Below are 17,621 nucleotides of genomic sequence, written 5' to 3' on the forward strand. Positions count from 1 at the left end.
AACCATGATACCCTAACCACTGGACCATCAAGGAACTTACAGGATTTCCTGTTTTGAAGCCTATATCAAGTGCACTAATTAAAAACCACAGCCCCAGAGTGAGTGGAGTCTTGCCTGCCTGCCATGCTCAAGTATCCCCCCTGTGAAAATTGTGAACAGATATGCCCAGACCTGAACTTTAACTCAAGGCCTAAACAAAACCAGATTAACCGGGCCCAGAAGACCATACTACGTAGTAAGGCTAACAATCTTTGAACGACCAAGTTTTAAACAGTATTAGGTCCCGCTACAGTAACACACCATGTAAAGACTATCATCTATTTTTAAACACACCTATAAGCCTCGCAAAAGCAAGGCCTCAAAAAATTAGTTTAAGACTCAGAATTGTTCCTCTCCACGGAAATCTTTAGTAAAAGGCGAAAGATTTATGCGATCTGAAGAGAAACCAGAGTATGCCGCCGAGTTCCGGCACACAGTCCTCGGTTAACCATAAGTCCTAAGTCAGCAGTGGTAACTATATGCCCACCCAAAAAGCGAGTAAGTATCTGCCATTGCAGATAATTCTATTAAAATATCCTAATTTTTCAGAAGTAGGAGAGAAATCAAAAGGAAAAAAGGATCTAGCCTTTAAAGTAGGCACGATCCTGAATGCAATGCATTGTGGGTATGTAAATGAAGTTGACTCACCAACTTCGCACACGGGGAAATGCTTTAAAATTTAAGGCATTAGGTGGCTCGGTCTAGAGCCACCACTAGGGGGCGAAGCAGAAGCCAGATCGGCAAGAGTATAGACGCGGGGTCCAACGAGAAAATTAGATTTTATCTTTTTTTTTAAGGCACGACATCTATTCCTTTCCCAAATGTTACAGTAAAACCAAGAGGGAGGGAGAAAAAATGGTTTTAGCAGTCAGGATAAAGAAAAGTACCAATCTGGGGTTTGGCCAATAAAAGTTATTAACAACAATGGGAGGGAAGTAAAGAAAAAGACAAGACGTTATTTCACGTTACAGACCTTCCCCTAACCCAAAGTTTAATACTTGCTTACCAAGTAGAAAAAGAGACACAGTTGATTCACAAATTGGAGGTTTGAACTTCAGTTAAGACACTTATAAAAACCTAGACAGGGGCCGTGTCCTCCTCAGCCCAGGTGTCGCTAGTCTAAAAACTCAAGGGAAGGCAGAACACTCAGGATTTGGGAGTGTACCCACCCCCACATCTCGCTCAGGAATTTGAGCAGCAAACATAACCTACTTGGAAAGAATTGGGAAAGAAAACCAGCAACTGCCTTCTTCCTGGGGGGGGACAGGGAAGGAGGTGGGCTAGGGCTAGGAGCATTTCCCATCACTAACCTAACTTGGGCAACTGCAAGGAACCATCTTAAACTGGTCTTAAGAGGAAGGCCAGATGGATGATGGGAGAATCCATAGGAGAGAGAGGAGGAGAGGGAATGTGCCTAGGGGGCAACAGCTCCTTCCTTTCTGGGCACAGGAAGGCAGCCAGGATCCAGGCAGTGACCTCACAAGGACAACACAGCTCTTGCAGCTTGGAGATCACCCACCTGTCCCAGAATGAAACAGCTATTCATTCTGTTTCCTCCACGGTATAGGCTCTGCGGCCTGGAGCCCTTCTCTTCTGTGTCTCCTCCTTTGGGAGGCAGCATTAGCCTCTGCCCCTTGGACCTCAGGCTCTTGGCTCACAGGGGAGGCAGCAACCTTTCTTCCTGAGCAGTGCCTTCTTCGCTGTAAGTACCAGATCTCTGCCTGCTCCTGCTCTTCTTGTGTGGGTTGAGGCAAGACAAATCACCTCACCCTCCTTCTGATTTCTCTTGAAGGACAGGCTATTCAGTTTGAAAGATTTCTTGAAAGAGAATTTCTTCCTCTCCTTGAGGGTCTCCTTGAGGGGGATTGTAGGGCCCAGTGTGCTAGCGGCACCACATCACCGCTCAGCTCTGCACCAGAATGCCTGTTTTTTTGTTTACTGAAGTATATTTGATTTATAATATTATGTCAGTTTCAGGTGTATAGCATACTGATTCAGTATTTTTCCAAATTATACTCCAGTATAGATTATAGATAATGGCTATAATTCCCTGTTATACAGTATATCCTTGCTATGTCTCTATTTTAGATTTTAACACTCAAATAAAATTGCTCTTGAATTAAAAAATTAAAACTGAACTTTTTAGATGCCTGAAAATAGTTTTCATACATTCATGCAACAAAAATGTATGGAACACTGTGTCAGACCATGTGCTAGGCCCCATGAGACAAGTGTGTGTGATGAGCACTGATGACTGTTTTAGTGACACATAGGCCAAGCAAGAAAGGATCCACAGGAGTAGGGTGGCGAGGGTGTTCTCAGCAGAAAGGCACTTTGAACAGTGTGAGCCTGAGTGGTGAAAGGACAAGTGGCTAAGCGACAGGGACCAGATCAGGTCCAATGCCAGTGAATGACCTTGGATTTACCTTGAGAGCAATGAGGGCTCTCTGAAAAGCTTTCAAGGAGAATCAGTTCAGTTCAGTCCCTCAGTCTCGTCCCACTGTGACCCCACGGACTGCAGCACACCAGGCTTCCCTGTCCATCACTAACTCCCAAAGCTTGCTCAAACTCATGTCCACTGTGTTGGTGATACCATCCAACTATCTCATCCTCTGTCATCCCCTTCATCTCCTGCCTTCAATCTTTCCCAGCATCAGGGTCTTTTACAATGGGTCAGTTCCTTACATCATGTGGCCAAAGTAGGAAAGGAGAATAATATGATCAAATTAGTGTTTTGAAGCGGCATCAGCATCATCTGGTACTATCAATATTATGAGTTGAATTGTGTCCCATCCCCTCTCCCCCACTAAATTCATATGTTGAAATACAAACACTCAGTACTCAGAATGTGACTTCATTTGGAAATAAAGTCATTGTAGATGTAATTAGTTTAAATGAGGCTTCCAGAGCTCAAAAAATTTCTAAGCCACCAAATTTGTAGTGTTTTGTTACGGCATCCTAAAATATACACCTAATTTACCTGGGTGTGTGTGTCCAGTCACTCAGTTGTGCCCAACTCTTTTTGACCCCATGGATAGCAGCCAGCCAGGCTCCTCTATCCATGGAATTTTCCAGGCAAGCATACTGGAGCAAGTTGCCATTTTCTATTCCAGGGGTTCTTCCTGACCCAAGGATCCAACATCTTGCATCTCCTGCATTCACAGACAGATTCTTTACCACTGGACCACTTGAGAATCCCAATATACCTGGGTGTTTGTTAGAAATATAAATGATTGGGCTATACCTCAGACCTACTGATTCAGAAAATCCAGGTGAGACCCAGGTACCTGAGTTTTAACAGTCTTCCAGGTGATTCTGATGCAGGCTAAGTTGAGAACCACTGGACACTTATTCTGGCTAAAGTATGGAGATGGTATGGTGGACAAGAAGTTTGGAAAAATGATTTAGGACTGAGCACTAAAGCCAGAGAGAAATAACAGGCAGCCTGGACCAGGGGATGGTCAGGACTGCTCAAGGAGAAAGAGTGCAAAGTAAGGAGAGAAAACAAGGCTAGACTAAGTCCCTAGAGAACCATGGTTTAAGGGAGGGATGCTGCAGAAGCAGTGAAATTAGGAAGGCCAGAGGAAAAGCAGCAGTGTGGAGAGCTTAGAAATCAACAGCAGCAAAGAAGAGATCCATCAGTTCCGTCAGATGAGTGATCAAGTGAGGTGGGGACTGCAAAGTTCATTTAGTAGGGATAAGGTTAGTTAGCTCAGAAATCCCAACAGGGTGTTTTAGATAGGGAGGGAACTTTAGGGGGCTTTGGGAGACCATAGTAAGTTAATGATCACTTAAGAAAGCAGGCTTGCTTAACCTTGAAACTGAGCAGGCTGGTTTAGCAACAAAACCAGGGAACAGAAGCATGGGACGTGCTCCCAAGCAATAAAACAATGGTGGCCTGAGACCCACATTCTGCCCAGTGAGCCCAGTAAGTTACTGACCCCTAGGACATGCTCTCTGCACACATGAAAAACAATAGTTTATGGAAAGGTGACCTTTCCATAGTAAGTAAAGACCTTCACTGTAACTAAGATCTGAAGTAATTTTTCCATAGTGCCGTTACAGTCCTGACTTGACCATGTAGGGACAAGAAAACTCCCTTGCCCATCCTGGAGGAGAAGCTAATGATGGAAGTGTGACACCTACTCAGGAATGAGGAAGAAGCTGTTTTTTCCCCCCTCCCTACTTTCCTCTGGTTTTAAAACTGTAGCCCACTAAGTTCCCAGGGCCTCTCGCCCACCCACTTGTAAGCTTCCCAGGAGTCCTATTCTGTTAATAAGAAGTCACTTCTTATCTATCATTTTGCCTCACTGAATTTTTTCTGCCCTGAGACACAAAGGACCGGAGTTCCTCAGAGCCCTCAAAATGCCGCCTAGTCGTCTCACATTGGATCCAACAGCAGGGCCGTTGCTGGTGACCCGAGTGTGTAAACAGAGGGCATTGATGGAAGTCCAACTGCTGGGAGCCGTTGAAGGAGGCCATGGAGGTAGAGAAAGCAAGCAACTCTTCAGAGACATTGGCCCTGAAAAGCCAAACAGAGACTGTAGCTGGAAAGGGTTTGGGATTAAAGGTAGCCTCCCTCCATCTCTTTTGTTAATATTGTATGTGTTCTCAGTCACTCAGCTGTGTCTGACTCTTTGCATCCCCATGGACTGTAGCCCGCCAGGCTCCTTGGTTCATGGGGATTCTCCAGGCAAGAATACTGGAGTCGGTTGTCATTTCCTCCTCCAGGGATCCTTTTCAACCCAGGGATCAAACCAGTGTATCCTGCGTCTCCTGCATTTCACACAGATTCTTTACTGCTGGGCTTCTCTGGTGGCTAATATGGTAAAGAAACTGCCTGCAATGCTGAGGACCCAGGTTCAATCTGTGGATCAGGAAGATCCCCTGAGAAGGGCATGACAACCCACTCCTGTATTCTTGCCTGGAGAATCCCATGGACAGAGGAGCCTGACAGGCTACAGTCCATAGGGTCACAAAGAGTTGAACACGACTGAAGTGCCTTAGCACGCACGCATGAGCAACCAGGGAAGCCCTTTTGTTAATGTTAGGAGAGTGTTAAACATGATTAAACCCCTTGGAAAGGAGTCAGTACAGATGGAGAGAGTGAAGATCTGAGAGAGAGGAATTACAGGACAGATAAGGGGGACTGAGGAGTGAGACGGGAGGAGGATGGAGGTCGTTAGGTAAGATGAAGGATCCCGACTCCCTGGTGGCAGGAAGAGGGGAGCAAGAGGATGCAGTATTAACTTCACTGCAATGGAGATCTTTACGGAGCGGGTCCTCCACCCAATTGCTCACCAGCAGCTCCTCCCCTCACCACTCTGACCCTCAGATTCCCCTCCCTTTTCAGTATCTACCCTGCCACAGCTGAACTACTGGAAAAATCACACAACTGAGCCAGGCCTCTGATAAAGTTCCTGCTATTACTCAACACGTCTCTACTTGGCTCTGCTTCCCACTCTCTATGTACCTTTTCTCACCGAAACCATCCTACACCTCCTCCCCAGCTCTGGTGCTCAGCAGATGACCTCACTGCAGAAGTTGCTGAGAAAGCAGAAGCCTTTGCCTTATCTTCCCACCCTCAACCTAACAGTGCCCATCATCTGCCCCTTCCTCAGCCCTCCTCCCATCAGAGACCATCCCCATGCTGCGCTGCTTCCTCTTGGTCCCTCTCAGGGCACCAGCTGTCTCCTCCCCATCGGTTCCTCCCTGGAGACCAAGTAGCCTCCATCAACTCCTAGCTGAAAAAGAAAGTGGGGGCAGGAAGTGGGGAGGAGGAGAGGGGAGGATGAACCTGCAGCACACGCCAACGGCAGTCTCCTTTTGGAATATAGCAATCAACCACAACAGAGAAAAAACTTTGTATTTTTTTATTTCAGAGAAAAATTCTGGCAGAAATATTTTTTTAAAAAAACAAACTTTTCTACCTCCGCAAGAGAACAAGTGGAACTTTCATTCTAAATAATGTTTCCACTGAGCCTCACCCTCAAGAAGCTTAGTAACACTTTACTGCGGATGCATTTACATCAACTGGTACCATTTTCAATTAGTTAATTTTCACACTAAATTTTTTAATGACTTTTGTAATTATCTAAACAATGCTTCACAAACCTTGAAATTGATTCAAATGACAGAGACACCAGGTTACACTTAAGTGAAATAATTCCTGTATTAAAAGAGTTCCTAGTTTTTCCCCCTTGTCTCTGCTTCCTCACTTCTCATTCTTTTTTATAATCTTATTTATTTTTGGCTGTGCTGGATTTTCTGCATGGCGGCACGGGATTTTCTCTAGTTGTACTGAGCAGAGGCTGCTCTCTAGTTGTGCTCAGGCTTCTCATTTTGGTGACTTCTCTTGCTGTGGACAACAGACTGTAGGGCTTCAGGAGTCAGCACACAGCTGTGGCTCTAGAGCACAGTTTTTATGGTGTGCAGGCTTAGTTGCTCCAAGGCATGTGGGATCTTCTGGGATTAGAGATCAAACCTGTCTTTCCTGCATTGGCAGGTGGATTCTTTACCACTGAGCCATCAGAGAAGCCCTCATTCTTTATTATTTTAAAAATTCATCACGAACTATTTCTAACTCCACAGAAAAGTGTAGAGGACAAAAACATACCTGATACTCAGACTTAATAGATACGAACACTTCTTCAGATGTGCTTTAGATATGTTTGGAAAGTAAAGAGAACTTTACATAGCTCCCCTTCCTCTGTTTTGGAGGCTGTAGAGGCCTGCTGGGAACAGGACTTTAAAATGATGAATATGTCCGGAAGGCTTTGTGCAAAGCCATTTTTGCGGGCTCTAAGCATGGTCTCGAATCAAAGAGAGCACACAGCTCTTCAGAAAACTGAAAATGTTTATGCTCAGGATGAAACCAAATTCTCCCTAAGCAAGAGAAGTCCTTGTGTGTACAAAGCAAAGATAGCACAGTGACTCCTGGTGGCAAACCCAACGAATGAGAGAAATCAAGGAAATGCAGTTTGTGCCCACGAAATCTTGGTTCCTGCCAAATTCTGAGGCAACATTCCAGCTAAGGCCGTTAAACACACAATCTGTGTGATGCTGTACTACTCAAGAATTTAAACTTATTAAAATAAATCAAAGTGTGAATGTTTGCTTGTAAAAACAAAACTAGAACCAAAACCTTGTCTATATACAGTTGAAGCCTGCATTTGTTCCCCCCCAATCCCCTTTGGTCCCCTTCTACCCACTAATACCTACTATTCTGAACATGGTATGTCTTCCATCCACCAACAATATCAGTCTTGTGTTTTTAAAATTTGTGTAAATATCATACCTTCCCATCCTGCTCTAACTTCCTTCCTCTTTTTGGCGGGGGTCGGGGCTGGTGGTGGCGGTGCTGAGCTGCTGGCCTCGCTCTCAGGCCAGATTGAACCCAGTCCCTCTGCAGGGTTTTCCCTGAAACTTCCTTTTTCATTCAACATTACATTTTTAAGATTTATTTGTGTTGGTATCTGTAAACCTAGTTTCAGCTCATCCACTTTATTTCCTGCACAATATTCCATGCCTGGGACATCCAACAAAGGGACATATACTGACATTACTATATATATTAAAGAACAACAACTACCACCTCTCTCCAATCCCCATCTATTTATTCTAAGGTTTCTTAGATTTTTTTAAACTTTTATTTATTTAATTTTGGCTGTACTGGGTTTTTGTTGCTGCGGGGCTATCTCTAGCTGCCAGTTGCCATGCAGAATCTTCCTGGACCAGGGATGGAACCTGTGTTCCCACCATTGGCAGGTTGATTCTTAACCAATGGACCACCAGAGAAGTCTGATTTCTTAGGTCTTTTGCTTATGAAAACAAAAACAGGACTAGAACTGGTGACAAACTGTCTCACTCTCTGTAAGCCAACTGAAAAATAAAAGTTTGCTCATCTCATTAGGAGATGTATTTCCAATAAATTTTTACTTTTTAGGTTGAAAATTCTTTTTTAAATCAATCATGTACATGGGATGATAAATAATTCAACCCAGAAGATGTGTGTTAATACTCAGAGACTTAAGGTTACAAGTAATCTTTTAAAACATACATAGAGAGAAGTACATGTGAGTATCGTCTCATTTATTGGTAATTCATTTTTCCCACCCCAGGAACTGCCTGTTCTGGTCGTTTATCCATTTTTAAGTTGTTTTTGTCTTTTGCTTATTGACTTATAGGGCTTCCTTGATAGCTCAGTTGGTATTTCTTACTCTTCATATTCAGAAAACTAAACCTTTGACAGTTTATATGTATTGCAAGTTATTTCCTGTAGACTGTCAGTTTTTTAATGTTTATTATCATACAGAAGTTTATTTAATTCATGAATTTTCACTTTTTAGTTTTCCATATTTTAAGAAATCTTTCCCTACCCTCATGTTATAAAAATATACTCATATTTTCTTCTAAAAGTTTTTACAATTGAATTCCAAATGGCCTAGATTTTTTTTTGTCTGCATGATGTGAAATAAGGACCTAATTTTATTTCATGGAGCATTACCTGCAGCATCCTTGGTGAGGGGAGGGGGTTGGAGATAATTTGATATCCATCAGTAGGAGATCAGTAGGTAAAATGTACTATTATACAACAGTTGGAAATAATGTGTTAGATGTTCATATTGCATTAAAAAAACAGGATGTTTAGGGATTTCCAGGGCAGGGCAGTCCAGTGGTTAAGACTCAGCACTTCCAGTGCTTCCACTGCAGGCGGTGTGGGTTCCGTCCCTGGCTGGGGAACCAGGATCCCACATGCCTCGAGGAGTGGCCAAAAGTTTTTTTAAAAAAGAATGTTTAGTGACAAAAATAAGATGCATCATACAATATCATTAACATAACTTTAAAAATCCATGCACATAAATAATTTGTTGTTGTTCAGTCATTTAACTCATGTTCCACTCCTTGCAACCCCATGAACTGGAGCATGCCAGCTCCTCTGTCCTCCATTATCTCCTGGAGTTTGTTCAGATTCATGTCCATTGAGTTGGTGATGCTATCTAACCATCTCATCCTCTGCCACCCCTTCTCCTTTTGCCTTCAATCTTTCCCAGCATCAAGGTCTTTTCCAATGAGTCTGCTCTTCGCATCAGGTGGCCAAAGTATTGGAGCTTCAGCTTCCACAAGAGTCCTTCCAATGAACAGTCAGGGTTGATTTCCTTTAGGATTGACTGGTTTGAACTCCTTGTTGGCCAAGAGACTCTCAAGAGTCTTCTCCAGCACCACAATTCAAAAGCATCAAAGTTTTAAGCACTCAGCCTTCTTTATGGTCCAACTCTCACATCTGTACAACGTCTACGGAAACTCAAACAAGGGGCTCTGTTTCAACCTGGGTGGGATGGGGAGAGAGATGGGAGGGGTTCAGGATGGAGGGGATAAATGTATACCTATGGCTGATTCCTGTTGAGGTTTGACAGAAAACAAAATTCTATAAAGCAATTATCCTTCAATAAAAAATTAATTAATTAAAAAAAACACAGAGGGATGGTTGCCTGGGAGAAGGCGGCAAATGGGAGAGGGATATGAGAATAAAATAAATAATGAAAGATAAACAGATAAATGAGTAAATAGCAAGAAGAAACTTCTACAGATCACTGATGATAATGTCATGAACCCAGGAGTAAAATCATCTCATGGGGGCCAATGATAGACAGATAGACAGACAGACAAGCAGAACTGCTATGACATGTGACAGAAAGAGAGGAAGAGAGGAGGCAGGCAATAGGAAAAAAGGAAAGTGAAAGGAGGAGGCAGGCTGACAAATCAAACTGAGTTGCCTTCAAAGAGCACACAATCCAATAAACAAGGTCCTACTGTATAGCACAGGGAACTATATTCAATATCCTGTGATAAACCACAAGGAGAAAGAATATGAACACACATACATACATACATATATATATATATAAAACTGAGTCACTATCCCACTATCCCGTACAGCAGAAATTAACACAGCGCAAATCAACTATACTTCAATAAAACTTAAAAAAAGATCACACAGCCTAGAGGAAATAATTTGTGTGCCCAGAAAGATATAAATGCTGTAATCATGATACAAGCAGTGGAAGAAAGTGGTGTAAGGGTGTTGTGGAATCTGGAGTCGCAAAACACCTCGGAAGACACTCAAGACAGTGGAGAACAGTTTGTTACACAGCGGGTCCAAGGGGAATCAGTTCCCAACAAGGACCCTGATGTTTCTGAGAGGCCCAGTTTTATACCCCCCACTATATGACTGGTTACATGTTAGCAACCTCTTTGTTGTATATGATTGAGTTTTACAACAAGTAGGTGCTAGGAGAACAAACAATTAAGGTTAAAGGGTGGGAACAATGATATACATCAAGCAGGGATGTCTCCATGGTTAATCTAACGGGGCAGCCTGACCTCAACTACAATCTCCGTTTGTCATCTGCAGGGAGGGAAGTCTCCAGGAGACCTGGTTTTCGCTAGCAACAGTTTCCTTACTCTTGGGCAGTGTTCAGGCCCAGTTCACATCCTGTCTTTAATACAGATGACAGGCTTCAAGATGGAGTTTCTCCTGCTTTCTCACACTCCCCCCAACAAGGGAAGGTGTGGTGCTGAATGGGAGCTGAATTTCTTCTCAGGAGTCCTAAACTGTAACACCTCGACTTGTCCCTTCATGGGCTCTATCAACATCTCCAGAAGCAGTGTCTGGCGGCTCAGATGGTAAACTGTCTGCCTGCAATGCAGGAGACCCAGGTTAGATGCCTGGGTTGGGAAGATCCCTGGAGAAGGAAATAGCAACTCACTCCAGTACTCTTGTCTGGAAAATTCCATGGACGGAGGAGCCTGGTAGGCTACAGTCCACTGGGGTCACAAAGAGTCAGACATGACTGAGCTACTTCACTTCACGTCACCACCACCACAAGCAGTATTCAAAGCAGAAGGCAGATAGTGCTAAATAGCATTAAACAAACAAACAAACAAACCCTGTTACTTTTTCTCTGCATCCCACCTCACACCCATTTCTGTTATCAGAAGCAACTACTGTCAACTCTCAGATATTTCTTCTGCTGGATATAGGCCTATGTTTCAGAATAATGACTATACTGTTGCCTCTTAGATCACTAATTGTATTTTTTTTTAATTGTTAAAAAATTTAAAATTTTTTATTGACATACACTTGATTTACAATGTTATATTAGTTTCAGGCATATAGCAGTGCCTCAGTTATAAATATATATTCTTTTTCAGATTCTTTTCCCTTATAGGTTATTACAAAATACTGAGCATAGTCCCCTGTGCCATACGGTAGGTCCTTGTTGGTTAAGTCACTAATTTAAACATAACTTCTTGATTTATATTAAAAGACAAAATTCAACTGAGTAAATTTTAATGATCTTATTGGTTTTTTTCAATGATTCATGAATTGAACACTGTCCAAAGTAGTTAATAGTAAGAAGTTCGGAGGAGCTGTACAAGATGAAAGACTTAAAAAAAAAAAAAAAAGATGAAAAGACCTTTATAGGCAAAAGGGAGCAGGAACAAGGAAGCTGTACTAGGCCAAAAATTGGGTTGGTTTGTAGTAAGGTTTCTTTCCTTTAGGGGAGGGCAGGGGTCTATCACGAAGATGATCTTACTAATGCTGATCAGGCAATTCCTGATTGACTGGTTTAAGATTCCAGTTCTGGGAGAGCCCAAACTGTAATTAAGTCTCAGTTTGGGGTTTAGCACAAGCCATTACATTTTAGGCATTATGTCTTGTTTTTGACACTTAGCATCATGCTAAATGAGGTTGTTTTCTCCCTCACATCCCCTCATCCCCATGCCCATCATCCTCATGTGATTATATTTTAATATTCAATACTGTTTGAGCCAAGCCAAGTAGACTTCTATGATTACCTTTCTTACCATATATAACTTTTTATTTTCCTGGAGTCAGAAAGTACTCCATTTTTTAAATCTATTTTTTCTATTTTTAAATTATGAGGTGTTTCATACATAAAAGAGTATATTAAACTTGTATTCTTGGAGCATAATACTAACAATAAAAAGCTGAATATCCCCAACAAAAATTAAGAAACAGAACTTGACTTGTTCTATTAGCTATTCCCTGACCACTCCTCTCCAATCCCATCTCCTGCCTCTCTGGTCACGCAAGTAACCAGTATCCTGAAGTTCAGTTTTCCTGTCCAGTATCACTCTGTTGTTTTATTTGGCTTTGCTGGGTCTTGACTGCTGTGTGCAGATTTTCTCTAGTGTGGCCCATGGACTTAGTTGCCTGAGGCATGTGGAATCTTCCCAGACGAGGAATCAAACCTGTGTCCCCTGCATTGGCAGGCGGATTCTTAACCACTGGACCACCAGGAAAGTCCACAATTAGCTTTTAAAAATACTTTTTAAAAATTTCTTTTTCACTTATTTCTTATGTTTCCCCTCTCTTATTTCTTTGAATCTCAACTTCGTAATCCTTTTTCAAATTATTGAACAAGGCATCAGTTAGGAATATTTTAGTTAGGTATGTTTTCTGTTGCTGATTAAAGAAAACATGAATAATGGTGGCATAAATAAACAAGTGGAGTTTCATTTTGCTTTGTTTTGTACTTGCATAGCAAGGAATCTGATTGGTAGGTGGCTGCTGGCATTAGTTCAGCTGTTCAGCCACCAAGAACCTTCTTGGGCTCTTCCTGCCTTCCTACTTGGCTGTCCTGAGTATGATGAATTTTTTTGAACTGATGACTAGCAACCTACCTCATGATCACAGAAAGCTGTCACAGCTCCAGACAAGGAGCTTTCTTTCTATATACAAGGCAAGTTAAAAAGGGGAGGAGATATAACAAGCAAAGGATCCTCATTGCAGTCCCTTCTTTTTCAATCTCCAATGTGGATATGAGTAAGGGAGAAGGGGGCGGGAATGACTGTGGGATTACCACCAACAATGTATGTCACAGACAATGAGCTCATTTGTTTTCTATTTTTTTGTTTTCTTTATCCCTTCCTAATGCCTTTTGGATGAATCCTCACCCTGATCTTATTGCTCATCATTTCGTTTTGGCTGTAACTATTCTGCTATTCAATCCATGTATGGATTTCAACTATTAAATTTTTCATTCCCAATAGTTCCAACTGATTCTTCATCTTATTTGTTCTTACCTTAAGTTAACAATCAGTCAGTTCAGTTCAGTCATGTCTGACTCTTTGCCACCTCATGGACTGTAGCACTCCAGGCTTCCCTGTCCATCACTAACTCCCAGAGCTTGCTCAAACTCATGTCCACTGAGTCAGTGGTGCCATCCAGCCATCTCATCCTCTGTCGTCCCCTTCTCCTCCTGCCTTCAATCTTTCCCAGCATCAGGGTCTCTTCCAGTGAGTCAGTTCTTCACATCAGGTGGCCAAAGTATTGGAGTTTCAGCTTCAGCAGCAGTCCTTCCAATGAATATTCAGGGATGATTTTCTTTAGAATTGACTGGTTTGACCTCGCAGTCCAAGGGACTGGATGAAGCACAAGCTGGAATCAAGATTGCAGGGAAAATATGAATTACTCAGATATGCAAATGACATCACCCTTATGGCAGAAAGCAAAGAACTAAAAAGCCTCTTGATGAAGGTGAAAGAGGACAGTGAAAAAGCTAGCTTAAAACTCAGCATTCAATAAACTAACATCATGGCATCTGGTCCTATTACTTCATGGCAAATAGATGGGGAAACAATGAAAACAGTGACAGACTTTCCTTTTTTGGACTCCAAAATCACTACAGGTGGTGACTGCAGCCATGAAATTAAGACACTTGCTCCTTGAAAGAAAAGCTATGACCAACCTAGATAGCATATTAAAAAGCAGAGACCTTACTTTGCCAACAAAGATCCATCTAGTCAAAGCTATGCCTTTTCCAGTAGTCATGTATGGTTGTGAGAGTTAGACCATAAGGTTGAGCGCCGAAGAATTGATGCTTTTGAACTGTGTTGTTGGAGAAGACTCTTGAGAGTCCCTTGGACTGCAAGGAGATCAAACCAGTCCATCCTAAAAGAAATCAGTCCTGAATATTCATTGGAAGGACTGATGCTAAAGCTGAAATTCCAATACTCTGGCCACCTAATGTGAAGAACTGACTCACTGGAAGAGACCCTGATGCTGGGAAAGATTGAAGGCAGGAGGAGAAAGGGACGACAGAGGATGAGATGGCTGGATGGCACCACTGACTCAATGGACATGAGTTTGAGCAAGCTCTGGGAGTTAGTGATGGACAGGGAGGCCTGGTGTGCTGCAGTCCCTGGGATGGCAAAGAGTCAGACATGACTGAGTGACTAAACTGAACTGAACTGAACTGCACTGCACTATTGAGGACACTGATCCTTTGCTTATAATGGTCACTGTCACATTTCTCCATGTATAGGTAAGCTTTCCCTTTGCAAAATATTAACACAAATAATCTGTGGAGCAATGCTCTGGCACCAGACAAACATCTTGTACTCAGTAACCTTTTACCTAGCATCCACTGAATCACTAATTGGAAACTGCAGTACATACTGTTCCAAAGGTTTCTTTATTTCAGTGGGTGTATTTTAAAAGCTTTTCCAGGTGTCTTTTTTTTTCATATGTCTGTTCTTTTTTACACATTGCTCTATCCTTTCACAAAGATTTTGTTATTTTTTTTTTATGTTAAACATAAGAATTTTATGGGCTTCCCAGGTGGCACTAGTGTTAAAGAACCCGCCTGCCAATGCAGGAGACATGAGAGACATGGGTTCAATCCCTGAGTCGGGAAGATTCCCCTGGAGGAAAGCATGGTGACCCACTCCTGTATTCTTGCCATGGACAGAGTAGCTTGTCAGGCTACAGTCCATAAGGTCACAATGAGTCAGACATGACTAAAGCGACTTAGCATGCAGGCATGGATACCAGTTTTATAGACTCCAACTGTTCTACTACTAGTTTAAGGGAGGGCTTCTTTTTCTGTAGTGGTGGTATGTCTATGGTAATATGCTGGAGACCCTGGCATATGTAAGCATCTCCAATTTAATGGTTTGGTGTTTCCTAAAGTTCTACAGGTTTCATTATTCTCATACCATGGGACTCTCCTTGGTCAGTTCCCTTTGTTGCTCTGATTACTCTCTTCATTTTTGGCACAAAAGGAATTCTTGATTTTGAAAACTCAGCATTTGCTGCAGTTTTTATTGATTTTGAATCACTCGATATTAATTCCTTGATTTCAGGTTCCTGTAACAGGAGAGTATTGGAATCAGAAACAAGTAATGAGGGCTAGAGTTTTATCACCCATGTAAGATCAGGAGAAATTCACTAGGTCTGCGGAAGGTTGAGGAACTGGAAATAAGGGCCCCTGCAAAACTCTTGTGCCCCAAAGCCTTGGGAAGCAGCAAGGAAGTTTGCAACTACCTGGACCAACAGGTAGAAAAGAAAAAAAGGTGGGGATGGGTCGAAATTTACATTGCCTTCCTAATTCAGGAGGCACAGAAAACAACATCATGAATACCATGTATACTCGTGACTCACGTAAAAAAACAAAATTTCTATTTTGTTGAAGTACCCCTGTCCAATCATTTTACTCTCTCTTCCAGAGGCAGCTGCTCTCCTGAACCTTAGTGTTTATCATTCCTAAGCACACTTTTATTCTTTTATTGTGTATGTATGTATCCCTAAACAATATCCAACTTGTCTCTCTAGTCAGACTTTCATTCTCAGCGCTTCACCAAGACTGCTCGAAGTCACCAATGACTTAGATGCTGGCAAATATAAAGGATATTTCCAAGTCCTCATCTTGCCTGTCCTCACTGCAGCTCTCCAGAGTTACCTCCTCCGACATTCCTTCTTCTGCTTGCTACTCCCTGGTTTTCCTCATCCCTTCAAACCACCCTCATCTCATTCCTTTGCTCTTCCTCCTTTGCCCTCCCTCAAGATGTTGGCATGCTCTGTGGTTCCGGGATGGTTCTTCTGATCTCCATCTATACTCTCTCTCTAGATCATATTTAGTCCCAGGACTCTGAATGTATCTACCTAAAATGACTGCCAAATCTCTATCTCTGGCCTGGATCTCTCCCTGAGTTCCTAACTTGCCTATCCAACTGCTCACTGACACCCCCACTCTGAGGTCTTCATATCTCAGACTCAACATGACTACAGCAAAACTTTTTACCTAACTCCCCAAACTGTTTCCTTTATAACTCCACTTCCCTACTTTAGGTAATGGTCCACTGCCTACCCAGCTACTCTAGCCAGAAACCAGCAGTCAATCACGATTATCCTTTCCCCTTCACTGGCACATCCAACCTGTCCACCTAGAGGTAAACCAAGGCAGACTCAAGTTATCAGAAACTGATTTGCAATTTGAGAAACACATGCTGTAGCAAGATACAAGCAAGTCCACTGAGGGTTTGGATGAGTTGTATTAATGGGCCAGGAGAACAAAGAGTAGGAAGATTGGCCAGAGTCCCAAAGTATTAAGTTCATTGGCTTGACAATGGAGAGTAATTTTTGGTGGATGTTCCCTTGATCAGGAAGTGTTTTTTTCTGTAAGCCAGGCAATTATGGGAAATTAGTCTCTAAGTTCCATTCTGTGGAGGGTGGCTGTGTGAGATTCTCCATTTCATATCCTCCTGTTTCATTTAAGACTGAAATCTTTTCACAAATCTCATCAGCAAAATCCATTCACTCCACCTCTCCAATAAGGTACACTTTTAATCCATTCTCTTGGCTACATTTCCAGTATTACAACCACAAGCTAGGCCAGCATAATCTCTTGCCTACTAAATGGTCACCTCATTTCCAGTCTTGCAACCTTCAAATTAATTCTCCAAACAGAGCAAGCCCAATAAACAAAATCTAATGTAACTCAGATCATGTCACTCCTCTGCTCAAAATTCTTCAGTGATTTCTCATGAGGATAAAAGTCAAAATTATTAGTATGGGATCAGTTCAGTTCAGTCGCTCAGTCGTGTGGAGTCTTTGCGACTCCACAAGATGCTAAATTGATCTCACTCCTTTTCCACTCACCTATTGCCTTCCAGCCACGCTCTCTTCTTTCTTCAAGACCGTTGATTTTGACATTCCTTCTTATTCTCTACTCAGGTTATAACTTCAAAGATTTCTCCCCTGGCCATTTTACCTAATGTAGGTTCCTCCATTTTTCTGTATTCCAGTTCTGTTTCCCTCAGAGCACTTACCACACTTCGTTACTTACTTGTAATTTACTTCTTTTTGTTCCGTTTGCGTTAGAAATGTTAGGTCGAGGGCAAGAACTATGGGTCCTGTTCACAATTACTATTTCCAGCGCTTAGCACGTGATAAGACACTCGATAAAACCTAGTGAACCAGGTCTTCCAGGCACTCCAAACGTAGTCCCCCATTATTAGAACTTAGCAATAATATCACAAGGGAGAATCGCGCGAAGAAGGCAAGTTTAACTTGTATGAGGTCACTGAGTAGGCAACTAATGGAGCTGAGGTTCGAACCCATGACTATAAGACCTCAGAACCCTCCCTCTCTCACATCACCCTGAGGTTTCTGAGTTTAAACGACCCCAGCGGCGATGCCACTGGTTGAACTCAGGGAAAAAGAGACCTCCCAGAGGGCGGGTTCCCAAAGCTCCCGACAGGCCCTGCGTTCA

The 17,621-nt window shown here is 42.5% G+C and overlaps 1 long non-coding RNA gene and 1 other non-coding gene across 4 annotated transcripts; both read right to left on the reverse strand.

The window, feature by feature from the left end:
- Nucleotides 1-338: 338 nt before the first annotated feature.
- LOC114110972 (U5 spliceosomal RNA) lies at nt 339-454 on the reverse strand. Its single transcript, XR_003587096.2, has one exon. It is a non-coding gene; the product is annotated as a U5 spliceosomal RNA (small nuclear RNA).
- A 5,443-nt stretch (nt 455-5,897) lies between these two features.
- On the reverse strand, nt 5,898-17,604 carry LOC106990837 (uncharacterized). 3 transcript variants are annotated; one of them, XR_001433719.4, is made up of 4 exons: nt 17,009-17,604; nt 15,067-15,217; nt 13,153-13,507; nt 5,898-9,367 (listed from the first exon to the last, which is right to left on the reverse strand). It is a non-coding gene; the product is annotated as an uncharacterized LOC106990837 (long non-coding RNA). The 3 variants fall into 3 exon arrangements; XR_009597744.1 differs by lacking the exon at nt 15,067-15,217 and having other exon boundaries at nt 17,196-17,604; XR_009597748.1 differs by lacking the exon at nt 15,067-15,217.
- Nucleotides 17,605-17,621: the final 17 nt, after the last annotated feature.

The sequence above is a fragment of the Ovis aries genome, chromosome 1, assembly GCF_016772045.2.
Source record: "Ovis aries strain OAR_USU_Benz2616 breed Rambouillet chromosome 1, ARS-UI_Ramb_v3.0, whole genome shotgun sequence".
NCBI classification, from domain to species: Eukaryota; Metazoa; Chordata; class Mammalia; order Artiodactyla; family Bovidae; genus Ovis; species Ovis aries.